The following is a 13,983-nucleotide window of genomic DNA, read 5'->3' as shown; positions in this document are numbered from 1 at the left end:
AGGGCTTATGTTATATCTTTTCAGGACTTGGTCCCTTTATCTCGTTCATTATCACTAGTAATAAACAAGCATATAGAACTACAAATTTAAAGCCAGAAGGCAACTGAGATTATCTAGGTCAACCCTCTTTAATTTACAAATGAAAAAACTGAGATCTAGAGAATTCAACTCATTCACCCAAAGTCATCCAGGAATAAAGTAGCAGAGAAGGGATTCAATATCTGGTCCTCTACCTCCAAATATGGTATTATTCCTACTACAGCACACAATTATTTTCCTGATGTTCTTCTGATGGCTCCCTTTCAGGCAACAAAAATATATACACATTTCCCAGAACCACCATTCTAACTGCCTCTCCAAGTCTTATTCCTATGCTCTTACCTATGCTCAGTTTGTAATTCAATAGTTGTTCATAACCAAAAGTGGGTAAATAAATAGGCACTGATGAGCTGTTTTGTATACAAATACACCTGTAATTCCCCAGCAAACACATATATACACACTCACACTCACATCCCAATACAAAAATAACCCAGCAAGAGAGATTTTCATAATCTTGTATTATAAGATAGATGAGGACAGCTACCTGGTGTCTAAAAGGAGAAAGAGGAACATTTGATTACTGGTTGCTAGGGAAAGTGCCTTCTAAGAAATTCCTATTCCTCACTTATACTTTTGAGACTTTGGTTAGCAGCAGCAAGCCACTACCTGCTTGTAAATGGGCTTTCTTTAAAAAGGGAATGGGTTAGGGGAAAATTTGGCAAATGGAAAGATAGAAAGAGAAGCTGAATAGAAAGGAAGGAGGAAGGATAGAAAAAAGGAGACATTAAAATGAAGGAACTCTTTCAAATACTGGAAAGTGTAAAGACTGAGTTAGCACCCTGGATACCTTAGAATCAGCCGGAGTCAAGATAAGCAAAAGTTCTTGGTCTTTATTCTTGGTCTTTAGGGGTAGAAATGAAGGGAATGGACACAGGATCTCTGCAACCTTCCTTTTCCTCCTCTATTGCCAAAGTGAGTCTGGCTTGTTTTACTCCACCCCCTAATCCTTCCCACAATTCTCTGTGTACACCAAAAGACTGAACCAGCACAGAATAGTGGGAAGGGCCATTTTCTAATCATATGCTAATGGAGAATTGTCCAACTGGTAATTAGCCTTAAGTGCTCGGTTGTCCAACCTCAGTACATCAACTCAGAGTTTCAGCCCTTTACAGGAAAGCATAAGCAAAATTAAGTTATAACCAATATGCCTACACATCTACTCAAGTATAGTCTATTTTTTAGTTGTAAGCAAGGTAATTTAATTTTTCCAATTTTAATTCCCCTCATTCACTTTTATTTATAGACAGATTCAGGTAGGTCTCTAATCAGTTTCTTCTTGGTTATTCAGATCATCTCTTCTTTGAAAAAGTCTTTGAAAAAGTCTGAAGTCCTATTTTCAGGAAACAAGTCCTTTTTCCTGTTGTTTTGTTCTCTGTAACATTGTTTCAGAAAGTTTCTTTAACCACTGGCTTCATTAAGTACCCATTATATATAGTATTGTGTTACATTTGGTAAAGGGAGAGAAACAAAGCTTACAAAAATCTGATCTGTGCTATCATGGAGTTTATAATCTAGTAGGAACATAAATCACAAGTATAGATAACTACAATATTTTAAAAATACATAAGTGCATTAGAAAAAGGAGAAGCAAAATGCTATTATAGGTTTGAGAAATCATCTTGGGAGAGTTATGTGGAGAAACTATAATTTGAATAGAATTGTAAAGGATTAGTAGGTATATGTGTATAGGTATAAAAAAACAGGATAACTACACACTTCTCAGATTGGCTAAGGTGACAGGAAAAGATAATGATGAATGTTGGAAGGGATGTGGGAAAACTGAGACACGTTATTGGTGAGTTGCGAATGGATTCAATCATTCTGGAGAACAATTTTGCACTCCCTTTGCACTCCCTTTGATCCAGCAGTGTTTCTACTGGGCTTATATCCCAACAAGATCTTAAAGGAGGGAAAGGGACCCACGTGTGCAAGAATGTTTGTGACAATCCTCTTTGTAGTGCCAAGAAACTGGAAACTGAGTCAACCACCATTCTATTTTTAAGAGAGCCAGTACCAAATGGTTTTGATGACTACAGCTTCATAATATAGTTTTAGGTTTGGTATTACTAAACCACCATTCTATGAATTTTTTTTCATTAATTCCATTGATATTCTTGAGCTTTTGTTCTTCCAGATGAATTTTATTTTTTTTTCTAGTTCTATAAAATAATTTTTTGGCAATTTGATTGGTATGGCACTGAACAAGTAGACCACTTTAGGTAGAATTGTCATTTTTATTACCTTAGCTCAGCTTACCCATGAGCAAGTAATATTTTTTCAATTGTTTAGGTCTGATTTTCTGTGAGAAGTATTTTGTAATTGTGTTCATATAGTTCTTGGCTTTGTCTTGACAGATAAGACAACCAAATGTTTTGTCTACAGCTGTTTTAAATGGAATTTCTCTTTCTATTTCTTGCTGATGAGTTTTGTCAGTAATATATAGAAATGCTGATGATTTGAGTGAGTTTATTTTATACCCTGTAACTTTGCTAAAGCTGTGAATTGTTTCAAGTAGGTTTTTGGATTATTTTCTAGGATTCTCAAAATATATCATCATCATATCATCTGCAAAGAATGATAGTTTTATTTTCTTATTGCCTATTCTAATTCCTTTAATTTCTTTTTCTTTTCTTATTGCTAAAGTCAACATTTCTAGTACTCTGTTGAATAATAGCGGTGATAATGGACATGCATTCTTCTTTCACTCCTGACCTTACTGGAATGTGTTCAGCTTCCCTCCATTACAAATAATGCTTGCTGTTGGTTTTAGATAAGATACTGCCTAATATGTTAAGGAAAGCCATCTTTATCCCTATGCTCTCTAGTGTTTTTAATAGGAATGGGTGCTTGTATTTTGTCAGAAGCTTTTTCTGCACCTATTGAGATTATCATATGATTTCTGTTGAATTAGTTATTGATAGGGTTGATTATGATAATATTTTTCCTGATATTGAACTAGCCTTGCATTCCTGTTATAAATCTCACTTAGTCACAGGATATTATCATCCTGATTAGTTGCTATAATCTCTTTGCTAATATTTTATTTTAAAAATTTGCATCAATATTCATTAGGGAGATTGATCTGTAAATTTCTTTCTCTGATTTTGCTCTTCTTGGTTTAGGTATCAGTACCCTATTTTTGTCATAGAAGGAATTTGACAGGACTCCTTTACCTATTTTCCCAAAAACTTTACATAGTATTGGAATTCATTGTTTTTTAAATGTTTGGTATAATTAATTCATTTGTGAATCCATCGGGCAATGGAGATTTTTTTTCTTAGAGAGTTCATTAATCGTTTGTTCAATTTCTTTTTCTAAAATGGGACTATGTAAGTAATTTATTTGCTCTCCTGTTAATCTAGTAATTTATATTTTTGTAAATATTCAGCCATTTTGGTTAGATTGTCGGATTTTCTGTCATACAGTTGGGAAAAATAACTCCCAATTATTGCTTTAATTTCTTTTTCATTGGTGGCAAGTTCACTCTTTTCATTTTTGAGACTGGTGATTTAGTTTTTTTCTTTCCTTTTTCTAATCAAAATGATAAAACATTTATTTATTTTGTTGGTTTTTTTTCATAAAACCAATCCAGTTTTATTTATTAGTTCAATACTTTCTTAGTGTCAATTTTATTAATCTCTCCTTTGAGTTTCAGGATTTCTAATTTGGTAATTAATTGGGGTAATTTTAATTTGTTCTTTTTCTAGCTTTTTTAGTTGTGCACCCAAGTTATTTTATCTTTTTTTGGATTTTATTCTGGTATCTATTTAGAGATATAAAATTTCCCCTAAGTACTTTTTTAGTTGCATCTCATAGGTTATGATATGTTTGTCTCTTATTGTCATTCATTTGGATGAAAATTTGGATTATTCTGTGATTTGCTGTTTGACCCACTCATTTTTAAGAACTAGATTTAATTTCCAATTGTTTTTTAAATCTATCTTTTCCTGCCCTTTTATTGAATACGATTTTTATTGTATTGTGGTCTGAAAAGGAGGCATTTACTATTTATGCCTTGTGATTGTGAGAGATTTTTATGCCCTACTACAGGGTTAATTTTTGTGAAGGTGCTATGTACTGCTGAGAAAAAGGTGTATTTCTTTCTGTTCTTATTCAATTTTTTCCAGGGTTCTATCATACCTAGTTTTTCTAGGATTGTATCAACCTCCCTAGTTTCTTTTTTATTTATTCTGTCTGATTCTGAGAGGGAAAGTTGAGGTGTCCCACATATAGTTTTGCTGTATATTTCTTTCTGTAACTGGCTTAAAATATTTTCTAGGAATTTGGCTGTTCTACCACTTGGTGCATATACATTTAGTATTATTACCATTTCATTGTTTTCAGTATCATTTATCAAGATGTATTTTCCTTTCTTACCTTTTTAAATAAGATATATTATTAATAAAATCTATTGCTTTATCTGACATCAAAAGTCCTACACCTGCCTTTCTTTTTTTTACTTCAGCTAAAGCATAATAAATTCTGTTTCAACTTTTTTACTTTTACTTTGTATGTGTCTCTCTGTGTCAAATGTGTTTCTTTTAAACAATATGTTATAGGACTCTTGTTTTTTAATCCATGTTGCTATTTGCTTCTGTTTTATGGGAACACTCATCCCATTTACATTTATAGTTATGATTACTAGTTCTGTATTTCCCCCTATCCTATTTTCTCCCCTGTATATACTTTTGTTCTCTCTTTCCATCCTGTCCTTAATAGTGGGTTTTTTTATCCATCCCACCCATTATGTTATTTCTTATCACCCCTTCCCCCACTTGTCTTGCCTTTTTCGTTAATGTTTCTGTCCTCCCTCCTATTCTACCTCTCCCTTTTCTTTCCTCTTTCTTTTCCTCTTTCTTTATAAAGTTAGATACATTTCTATACTCAAATGAATGATTAAGTTATTCCCCCTTAAGAGCTAAAACTGATGAGATCAAGCTTCAGACAATGTTCATTCCCTCTTCCCTTTTTCATGCAATTGTAGTAGGTCTTTTGTGCCTTTTCATGTGATCTTATTTGTTCCATTATCCCCCCCTTCCTCTTTTTCCAGTACAGATCTTTCCCCCACCCTTTAATGTCTTTTTCTTTGATATCATTACATCAGAGTTCATTCACAGCTACTCCCTCCATCCATGTGGTACCTCCTTCTGTCTGATCCAGTGACAGATTTAGTTCCCAAGAGTTACAGGTATTGTTTTCTCAGCTAGAGATTTTTAACCATTTAACCTTTAAATAATATATATTTCCCCCTATTTATCTTTCTATGCTGCTCTTGAATCATGTGTTTGTAATTTAAATGTTCTATTTAGTTCCGTTTTTTTCAATAGAAATGAATGAAAGTTTCTTATTTCATTGAAGATCCATCACCTCCCTTGAAAGATAATGCTGAATCTCACTGGGTAGTTAACTCTTGGTTGTAACTGTAGGTCCTTTGCCTTATGAAATTTGATATTTGAGGTCCTCTGAGCTTTTATTGCAGAAGCTACCAGATCCTGGGTTATTCTGACTGTTGTTCTTTAATATTTGAATTATTTTTATATGGCAGCTTGCAATATTTTTTTTCCTGGAGATTGTAGTTTTGGAGTTCTGCAACAATGTTCCTTGTGGTTTTCCTTGTGGGATCTCTTTCCAAAGGTGACTGATATGCAAAAATTTATCAGTGAGCCCCTCACTATATTTGTTACTTCTGTTTTTCCCATTCTGTTTTTAGAAAATAGGGACAGTTTTCCTTAACGATTTCTTGAAGAATGCTAGCCAGCTTCTTCTTCTTCTTCTTTTTTTTTTAAGTCATGGCATTCAGGTAGGCCAATAATTTTTAAATTTTCTCTTTTGGATCTATTTTCCAGGTTGGCTGTTTTTCCAATGAGGTATTTCACATCTTCCATTTTTTCATTTTTTAAAGCTTGTTTGACTAATTCTTGCTTTCTCATAGAGTCATTACCTTCTGTTTTCCCTGTTCTATTTTGTAATGTGTGATTTTCTTCAGTTAGTTTTTGTATCTCTTTTTTCCATATGATTAATTCTACTTTTGAAGATGTTACTTTCTTCAGTAGATTTTTTTTTTTTTTTTGCATTTGACCAATTGTATTTTTAAGGAGTTTTTTTTTCTCAATTTTCCCCCTTCCTTTTCTAAGCTGTTGTTGACTCTCTTGCATACTTTTCATTTCTTTTCTCATTTTTTATTTTACTTCTCTTTGCCTTTTAAAGTCTTTAATGAACATTTTCAAGAAGCCTTTTTGGGCTTGAGACCAATTCATATCACTCTTTGAGATTTTTTCTGTGGACATTTTGTCTTTGTATGAGTTGTTGTTGTGGTCTTCCTTGTCACCATAGTAGCTTTCTATGGTCAAGGTTCTTTTCTGTTTCTTGCTCATTTTCTTTCCTTTTCTTTTGTAATTTCCTTTTTTTTTCTATTATTTTTGTGGTTGAGCTCTGCTCCTGGGATAAAAAGGGGCCTGTGCCAAGCTTCCTGTGTGGCTCTAAGCCTTGGCTTTGGGCACAGAAGCTAAGCCCCTTGTGTTTGCAGGGGGCAACTTTGCCCACTCTTTTCAGGAAAGAACCTGATTTCCCAGAATTTGCCTTCTGAGCTGGGACTGAAGGCTCCCCCACTGATCTACTCCTCTACTGAGCCAGAACTGAGGATCTTAGTTGCTGATTTGCTGCGATTAAGACCCTGTCACTGGCTTTTCCAGAGTCTTCCTGAGCTGGACTGAACACTCTTTTTCCAACCTATCTTTAATTGGAGAGTGGTTTTATTTCATCAGATTCTGTTCAGGCTTGGTTTCATGTGGTTTTTGAGGGAAACTGGGAGAGGTTGAGCAGCTTTCTAGCTTCACTTTGCCATCTTGGCTTCACCCATGGAAGTAACATTTATATTCTTAGATTAGATTAGGCTGGGCCTGGGATAAGACTTTTAGGGCTTGAAGTGCTGTCTGAGCACCAGGAATTGGCAAGAAGCCAGAACAGGTTGTGCTTGAAGAAAGCACTTATTGCCCTCTAATAGTTTTTCTAGCCACGTCTCCTTGAGAGGGACATGAAGCACTGGTTGCTTGTAAATGTTGAATATTCTTTTTTATATGTGCATAAAAAATAGTCTGGCAGTGGTATGGATTTTATTTTGAAAAAAAAGTATTAGGATGGATTAAGAGTATAATTACAATAATCCAGGAGCCTGTTAATCAGAGAGAAGGGGATGGATCTAAGAGATTTTTTAGCTACTCTCCTTATGCCCCACTACTCCTTCATTCTGCCCCCTCCCACTCCTCCTATAGATGTTTTCAACTTTCCCCTTTCTGAATAGAGTAATAATCCCTCAAGGCAGTTTTGAACCAAGAGCTCTCTGGAAATTCACAAGTGCAGTTATGCAAGTATGGCCCTGGAAAATTCCCTTATGTCTGACAGTGTACTAGCTATGGATAATCTTGTGGCTGTTGCAGGTGCTCTCTGAAGGCTACCCCTGAGTTCCAGGCTAGTGGACAACACTCATGTGCATATTCATATAATATAACCTGTTCAGTCAGTCCTTAGTTTATAATCATCCCCTTTGACACCAATCCTTTGTCACCATGAAAGAACTGCTACAAATCTTTTTGTATTTGTGGATTCTTTTCCTTTTTCTCTGTATATTAAGAAGATATATAAAGAATTCAGGAATTCAAGGGAGGAAAATAAAGAATTAATATTTTAAACAATTTTATATTATATTTTTTCCAATTACACATAAAAAATCATAACATTCATTAAAAAAATTTTGAGTTCCAAATTCTCTTTCTCTTTTTCTCTCCTCCTTGAGAAGGCAAGTAATTTGATAGATTTCATATGTGCAATAATGCAAAATGTATTTCCATATTAACCATGTTGCAAAAGGAAACACAGATTAAAAAAAAAAAAAACAAAGAAAAATTAAGTTACAAAAAGAACATACTTCAATTTGCATTCAGACTCCATCAGTTCTCTTTTTGGAGATGGATAGCATTTTTTCATCATAAATCCTTTAGAACTATTTTGGATCATTATATTTTTAGGAATAGCTAACTCATTTACATTTGACTATACAATATTGCTTTTCCCATGTACTTTACTTTGCATTAATTCATATAAGCTGTTCCAGGTTTTCTTGAAAGCATTTGGCTCATAATTAGCAATTTGACCTTATTTTGGTATGTGTAAGATTAATCTAGGTTCAGAATTTGCATTTAACAGACATAGTCTTAAAGAGGGTGGATACAATTTTATTACTGTTCAGAATTTTGATTTAAATAAGACATAAGAGAAAAAGAAACTTTAACATCATCACTACTCTGGGTAAACACCAATATCTGAAATCTTTGACTGGGAGGACTCATGGTCACAGATATTCAAAATCTGAAGTGGGAGCCATTGCTAGACAAGTTTATACAGGATTTGCTAGCCCAAATCCTCAAAGTCCCTTTCTATTAAGGAATTTTTATAAGCTGAGAACAAAGAAGATGCTACACTAAGTATTCTCATTTGATACATGACTCTTGAGTCATAGTTGCCTCCCAAGAAACAGGATATAGAGGCCTACCAAGGAGAATATTTGTTAATTCCTTTAGGGGAATGCTTTTCTTGGAATTCCATCAGATAACTACAAGCACATTCTTATGTTCTCAATGAAAAGTTACACAAAAGACATGGCTGAGACTTGAGATTCCTTACTTACTAAGATTTCTTACAGAGTGTGGTGTGAGATGTTGGTTTATAGATCATTTTTGCCAAACTGTTTTCTAGTTTTCTTTGCAATTTTTGTCAAATAGTGAGTTGTTCCTGGGATGTTTGCATTTATCAAATATTACTATGGAAATTTACTACTCTGTATTATGTACCTAACTTATTACATTGATCCACCACTCTATTTCTTAGCCAGTACTAGATTTTTTCCCCATGATTATTGCTTTATAATCCAAATTGGGATATGTTATTAATATATCTTCCTTTACATTAAAAAATTAATTTCATTTATAGTCTTGACCTTTTGTTCTTCCAAATGAATTTTGTTATTTTTTTCTAGCTTTAAAAAAGAATATTTTGGTAAATAGTTATTTGTCCTTTTTCTCAAAAAGGATCATGACATCAGGGAGGTGATGCCAAGACTTGCAAGTGAATTGAATTTAAGGATGAGAGGGCTGTTCAAGGTCACCAGCCTCATTCTTTCCTCTGGAACCATATGAATATAGTGGCAAAATCAGGGTGACTGGAGATAAACTTGCATGCAGTGAGAGACTTTGATCTTTTAAAGCTAAAGTCTTTCCCAGGTTTCGGTTTGACTGAGGCAATACTTATTCAGTGAAGTTAGGTAAGATATGACCAAAGAATGACCCTCTTTTACCTAGTCAAAAAAGCAATAACAACAACAACAACAAAAAGCAAAACCAAAAGTTATTCTGAGATGGGAAGAAAGACCTTCAGGATTTCTGGCCAAAACAGAAAAAATTGTTATTTGCCTTCTCTCTGAGGTATCAGAACTCAAAAAAATGACCAAGTGAGGCTTGGGCTGGGGACTATTGTTGGCCAATGAATTGAAGCCAGCATAATTTGAATTTAAAGCATGGGCCTTACAAAAGAAATCTAGTCCAAAAATTCCAAGATACCTTGCAAGGTTTCAGCAATCAAAATTTATATTCCTCTGGATAGAGCACCAGTAGGTAAGGGTGTGATTCCCTATATGGACAGAGGGAGAATGAGGGAAAGGAAGGAAGCAAAAGGAGGAAAAGAAGGGAAAGGAGGAAGAAATGAGGTAGTTTGATTAATATGATGCTGAATAATTAAATTAATTTAGGCTAAATTGTCATTTTAATTTCATTGGTTTGGCCTACCCATGAGCAATGGACATGTCTATAGTTGTTTAGATCTGACTATTCATTGGAGAAGTGTTTTGTAATGGTGTTCAAATCTGGTAGTAGGTAGATCCTTAAGTATTTTACATTGTCTACAATTACTTTAAATAGAATTTCTCTTTCTGTCTCTTGCTGCTGGGTTTTGTTGGTTATGTATAGAAATGCTAATTATATTCTATAATTATATAATTATACTTTGCTATATATACTATAGTATACAGTATACAGTATACTAGTAATTTGTAATTAAATAATAACTATTACTATTAACTATTACTATTAACTATTACTAGTTATAACTATTACTACTAATTAATTATATTATTATAGTATACAGTATATTATATTATTATACTATATATATTCTATACTTCTATACAGAAGTATAATTATAATTATATAATTATAATTATACTTTGCAGAAGTTGTTAATTATATTTAAACTAGTTTTTTAATTTATTCTCTAGAATTCTCTAAGTTTGCTATCATATCATCTGCAAAAAATGATAGTTTTATTTCTTTATTGACTATTCTAATTCCCTCAAATTTTTTTCTTTTCTTATTTCTATAACTAGCATTTCTAGTACAATATTGAGTAATAGTGGAGATAATGGACATTCTTGCTTTACTTCTGATCTTATTGGGAAGTCTTCTAGTTTATCCCATTACTAATAATGCTTGCTGATGATCTCAGATAAATACTACTTATCATTTTATGGAAAACTGTTTCTACCTTGTTTAGTATTTTTGATAAGAATCAGTATTATATTTTTGGGAAAAAAAGCTTTTTCTGTTTTTATGGAGATAATCACATGTTTTTATTGTGTTTCTTAGCCAATATAGTCAATTATGCTGATAATTTTCCTACCATTAAATTGGTTCCATATTCCTGGTAAAAATCCCACCTACTCATAGTGTATGATTTTTGTGATTTATTGTTGTAACCTTCTTGCTAGTATTTTATTTAAATTTGTTATTTCGGTATTCATTAGAGAGATTGTTCTATAGTTTTCTTTGTTTTTGCTTTCTCTGTTTCAGTTATCAGTACAATATTTGTGTTGTTAAAGAAATTTGGTCGGAATCCTTCTTTGCCTATTTCCCCAAATATTTTATGTAATATTGGAATTATTCTTTAAATGTTTGGTAGTATGCACTGTGGCAGTGAGATAGCACAGTGGATAGAGGGCTGAACTTGGAATTCCACCTTACTGAGTTCAAATCTGAACTCAGACACTAATTAGCTGTGTTGATACTGGGCAAGTCACTTAATCCTGTTTGCCTCAAGTTTCTCATCTGTGAAATGAGCTGAAGAAACAAATAGCAACCACTTCAGTATCTGTGCCAAGAAAATCCCAAATATGGTTATGAAAAATTGGACCTTTCAAAAATGACTCAACAAGAACAACAACCAATAGAATTCACTCATAAATTCATTTGATCCTGAGGATTTTTTCTTAGAAAGTTTGTTGATGGCTTGTTCCATTTCTTTTTCTAAGATAGGATTATTTAAGTATAACATTTCTTCTTCTATTAACCTGGTAATTTATATTTTGTAAATATTCATTCGTTTGACTAAAGATTGTTAGACTTATGGCATTTATAATTAGGCAAAATAGTTCCTAATTATTACTTTAATTTTATCTTCCTTGATGGTGAATTCACCCTTTTCATTGTTGATACTGGTAATTTGATTTTCTTCTTCTTTTTTTTTAATGTAGCACTTTATTTATTTATTTTAATAATCATAACTTTTTATTGACAGAACCCATGCCTGGGTAATTTTTTACAACATTATCCCTTGCACTCACTTCTGTTCTGACTTTTCCCCTCCCTCCCTCCACCCCCTCCCCCAGATGGCAAGCAGTCCTATACATGTTAAATATGTCACAGTATATCCTAGATACAATATATGTGTGCAGAACTGAACAGTTCTCTTATTGCACAGGAAGAATTGGATTCAGTTTTCTTCTTTTAATCAAATTAATCAATGGTTTATTGTTTTACTCATAAAACCATCTTCTAGTTTTATTACTTCAATGGTTTTCTTGCTTTCAATTTTATTAGTCTCTGATTTTCAGAATTTCTAATTTGACATTTATTTGGGGATTTTGAATGTGCTATTTTTCTAGCTTTTTTACTTACAATTCATTGATCTGATCTTTATTTTATGATGTAAGTATTTAGAGATATGAATTTCCCCCTACATACTGCTTTGGTTGCATTCTGTAAATTTAGGCATGTCTTAGTATTGTCATTTTCTTTAGTAAAATTATTTTTCTATGATTTATTCATTGACCTACTTATTCTGTAGGATTATATTATTTAATTTCCAATTAATTTTAATCTGTATTTTATGCTTTTTTATTCAATGTAATTTTTATTGCATTATGATATGAAAAGGATGCACTTAATATTTCTGTTTTTATGCATTTCATTGTGAGGTTTTTATGCCCTAATACATGGTCAGTTTTGGGGGAGGTTCCATGTGCCACTGAGAAAAAGATTCTATTTTTCTATTCCTCAGAGATCTATCATATCTAAAATTTCTAAGGTTCTATTCATTTTTTAAACTTCTTAATTTTTGGCCTAGTTCTGAGAGGAGAAAGTTGAGGTCCTCTGCTAGTATAGTTTTATTGTCTATTTCTTCCGGTAACTCATTTAACCTATCCTTTAAGAATTTGGATGTTAGCCTATTTGGTGCATATGTGTCTAATGCTTATATACTTCATTGTCTATTGTACCTTTTAGAAAAATATAATTTCTTTCCTTATCTTTTTAAATTATATCTTTTATTCTGATTTGTCTGAGATGATTTCTATTCCACCTTTTTAAAGATTACAACTGAAGCATAATAGATTCTACTGTAGCCTCTTACCTTCATTCAGTGTGTCTCTGTCTCAAGTGTATTGTTTGTAAAAATCATATTGCTGCATTTTGGTTTTTAATCCATTCTGTTTACTTCTGTTTTGTGGGTGAGTCCATCCCATTTATATTCACTATTTTGATTATTGTGTGTTTCCCTTCATCCTACTTTCCCCCATTTGTTCTTTTCTCTTCATTTACCTTATCCCTCCACAAAACTATTTTGTTTCTGACAAATTCCTCCACCAATCTGCTCTCCCTTCTATGAGCTTCACTTCTTTTTTTTTTGCCCCTCCCTTCCTGTCTCCTGTAGGGTAAGATAGATTTCTATATCCAACTAAGTATGTATGTTATTTCTTCTTTCAGCCAATTATGATAAAAGGTTCAAGTTTTGCCTGACACTTTTCCCTTTCCTCATCTTTCCTTCCACTATAAAAACTCTTTTTCACTTTTTTATTTCAGATAATTTAACCCACTCTACTTTTCCATTCCCTCTTTTCTCCAGTGCATCCCTTTTTCTCATTCTTGTTAACAGAACTGGAACAGCCTCTAACCTGTTGGTGGTCAGAGCTATAAGAGAGTACACTAGAGACAGGAGAGTCAAGGATCAAACAAAAATTTAATTTCAAATTGAGGAAAATTCTTGCAAGTAAATTTTGTTCTGAAGAAAAGGGTTCAACATGCTGCAGAAAAGACAATGTTTTATATACATAAGAATGGGTTGAATCAAGGCAATTATTCTTATTTCTTGAGTAGCACTTCCCAGGCAGGCTCATGTGTGGATGATGCAGTTGTTCCTGGATTCTGTAGGAATGGCCTCCAATTTGGTTGTCTCAAAGTGGGGTACAGAATCACAGTTGTGTGGTAGGAATAGGAATTCAGTATCATTCAGAATCTCAGTTCATTTGGCAGCTAAAGAAACAGGAATTGGGAGCATCTCAAGAGATTTGGTGGATCACCTGTTGCTGTTTCTCAGGTCCCTAGAAAAGAGAGGGAGCTCCCTTAGTGTACATCTAGTGCTGGTCAAAGTAACATATATTGCCAGGGATTGAGGTAGTCCAGAGTACAAAGGATTATTGTTAGGCCAAGTTCAGGGAACAGCCTGATTGCTAGGCCTTACCTCTGAGAAAGAGGATGTCTTCAAAATATTTTTACACTCTTT

Source organism: Sarcophilus harrisii, chromosome 4 (assembly GCF_902635505.1).
Source record: "Sarcophilus harrisii chromosome 4, mSarHar1.11, whole genome shotgun sequence".
Classification (NCBI taxonomy): Eukaryota; Metazoa; Chordata; class Mammalia; order Dasyuromorphia; family Dasyuridae; genus Sarcophilus; species Sarcophilus harrisii.
Note: the sequence above shows the minus strand (reverse complement) of the source record.